Below are 2500 nucleotides of genomic sequence, written 5' to 3' on the forward strand. Positions count from 1 at the left end.
ACCAATATATCTTTTATAAAATTCGATATCCTCTCCAAATATAGATCTTCGAAACACTCGCAAGACGATTACAATCGGTATAACTTTAACGTCCGTCCGAAAAGTACTTTCGGGGACTAGACGACCGATTGATCTCGTGCGGTTTCGCTATTCGATCATTTGAAGAGAACAAAAAGATATATGGGGCGACCGACAAACGGTTTTCCGTAGAACCAGACTCGCGATTGCGTTGACACACACACATCATAGCCACACCAATAGAAGAGTTTTAGGACGGTAACCCGGGTGGGGTGTTCTTTACTCAGAATATGTGCAACATCGGATCTATATAGCCATCGATACAATTCGTACACAAATGTGTCGTACGAAGAGAGAGACTTTTTTTCCTCTGGCAACATAACGGTAAGAGACATCCTTCCACACTCATAGGTTCCACTCCCTGGGGCTATGATATATATATACATATAAATTCAAATTCGAAGCAACGGTCACAATTCTACTCTATATTTTTGCGGGTTATGTGTTCTTTCGTTCAATTTCTTTCATGCGTTCGTTCGATCTCTGTACACAGTCTTCACATAGGACAGACTCGTGTAGTACGCTTTCGTGGGTTAAACCCATCTCGTTTCATTTCAGGCGACGTCGGGAGCGCGTTGAAAATGTACCAGTGAAATCTCGATAGTTCTACGAATACGAATCGTCCCGAAAAAGATTTTGTCACCGCTTCGAAGCGGTGTTTCAGACGGGCGGACGTATATAAAACATATACGACACACGACACCGCCTTCCACACTCACGCTAGTTCGAACACGATTTCCATCTCTCTCGAAGACTGTTAGACGTACGTAAAATTTCTCAATATTCATAGGACCGCGACAAACGCCGACGAAGCGCCCACCATTCGCTCGTACGTATATAGGCAACAAGTGCCATCAACGCAAGCAGTTTATAAGTACGTAAACGACCCTCAGCCAGGCGTGGTCCAGGAATTGTATCCGTGGACCGCAATGTGCGTTCGAAATGTCGATGTTCATGTGTCCTGCAGTTCACACGTTGACGCGCAATTAGCTGCGTTCTTCATCGACCCACGAGCCAAGTGATCCACCGTTCAGGGTAATTTTTCCCTTTTATTCTCTCATATATATATAATGTGTATTTGCTATCCACCACATTTTTGTGTTATATTTCGGAACAAGCCGATACCCGAAGAGCTCCAACCAGCGCGCGAAGGAGATTCGGGAGTCGTCGTACAACGACATAATTGTCCCTTAAAGAACGAGATATTTCCGTCGAAACCATATATATATGTACGAGCAAATCCAAAACCACTGTTTTCTTGCAAGTTCGACGGTCGGAGCGAATAGAACATTGAAAAGCCTTCTATCGAAGAAACACAGAGAGTATATCACCTCCAAAAACGACGGGGATATGGATATTCAAACTGGACAATTATCAACCCGATACTGGATTCGAAAAGTTTCTCTCTCCTTTCGTCGTTATTTACACCGGACGGACTCACGGCCGGCTCTAGCTGGGTGTCATATATATATACGTCCCACGCTCATGCTGCCACTAGCGCGCAACAGAGTAGGGTGTCAATGACAACGACACAGCATTGAAACGAGCTACACAAGCCGGTCTCTCTTGATACCAATGTAAACGAGCATTAAGTTATCTTCAGACTGCCCGATATTTTCGTCCTTTGGACTTTCCCAACGATTCCTTTTTTTCTTTTTTTTTTTTACACCACAGCGAAGACTTGAGGAAGCGTGATTAGCACGCTCGCATCCCTCCCTGTCCTACTACAACTGTGTGTGTGTGTGTGTAAAGAAAGAAAAAAGAATACATTGGCTTTCTCTCTATCGAGAAGATGGCCTACGCAACGCAGATCAAAGGCCTAATACGTGTAATATAATACGCGTCTGGCCGTGTATAAATCACGCACGAATGATCTGGTCGGGCCCAACTCTTCTCGTACGCTTATTTTTCCGTGTTGAGGCACTATCATAAAATCACACAAACCCCAACACGTGTGTGTCTTGGAAGGAAGATGGCCTACGCAACGCAGATCAAAGGCCTAATACGTGTAGTACACACGTCTGCCGTGTAAATCACGCACGAATGATCTGGTCGGGCCCAACTCTTCTCCACCACACCACATCCCAACTTTGTACATTTTTATATATTTTTGTGCGTTGGGGCACCTTCATAATCACAAACCCCAACAACACATATATCTCTCTCTCTTTGAAAGATTTGTTGTGGCCTACGCAACGCAGATCAAAGGCCTAATACGTGTAGTACACACGTCTGGCCGTGTAAATCACGCACGAATGATCTGGCGGGCTCAACAATATCTTTTTTTTTTATATGAATTCTTATCCACAAACTAATCGAATTCATTTTCTCTCCTCCTCTCCTCTCTCTTTGAGATATATTGGAACATTGTAATGATCCTTCCGCAGGTTCACCTACGGAAACCTTGTTACGACTTTTACTT

At 44.0% G+C, this 2500-nt stretch overlaps 2 non-coding genes across 2 annotated transcripts in view; both read right to left on the minus strand.

Moving 5' to 3' along the window:
- Positions 1-961: 961 nt before the first annotated feature.
- Positions 962-1116, minus strand: LOC143261451 (5.8S ribosomal RNA). Its single transcript, XR_013035569.1, has one exon. It is a non-coding gene; the product is annotated as a 5.8S ribosomal RNA (ribosomal RNA).
- A 1332-nt stretch (positions 1117-2448) lies between these two features.
- Positions 2449-2500, minus strand: part of LOC143261487 (small subunit ribosomal RNA) — a 1921-nt gene continuing 1869 nt past the window's right edge. The window contains exon 1 of the ribosomal RNA XR_013035600.1: positions 2449-2500. This exon is cut by the window's right edge and continues 1869 nt beyond it. This is a non-coding gene — a ribosomal RNA (small subunit ribosomal RNA).

This window comes from Megalopta genalis, unplaced genomic scaffold, assembly GCF_051020955.1.
Source record: "Megalopta genalis isolate 19385.01 unplaced genomic scaffold, iyMegGena1_principal scaffold0052, whole genome shotgun sequence".
In the NCBI taxonomy this organism is placed as follows: Eukaryota; Metazoa; Arthropoda; class Insecta; order Hymenoptera; family Halictidae; genus Megalopta; species Megalopta genalis.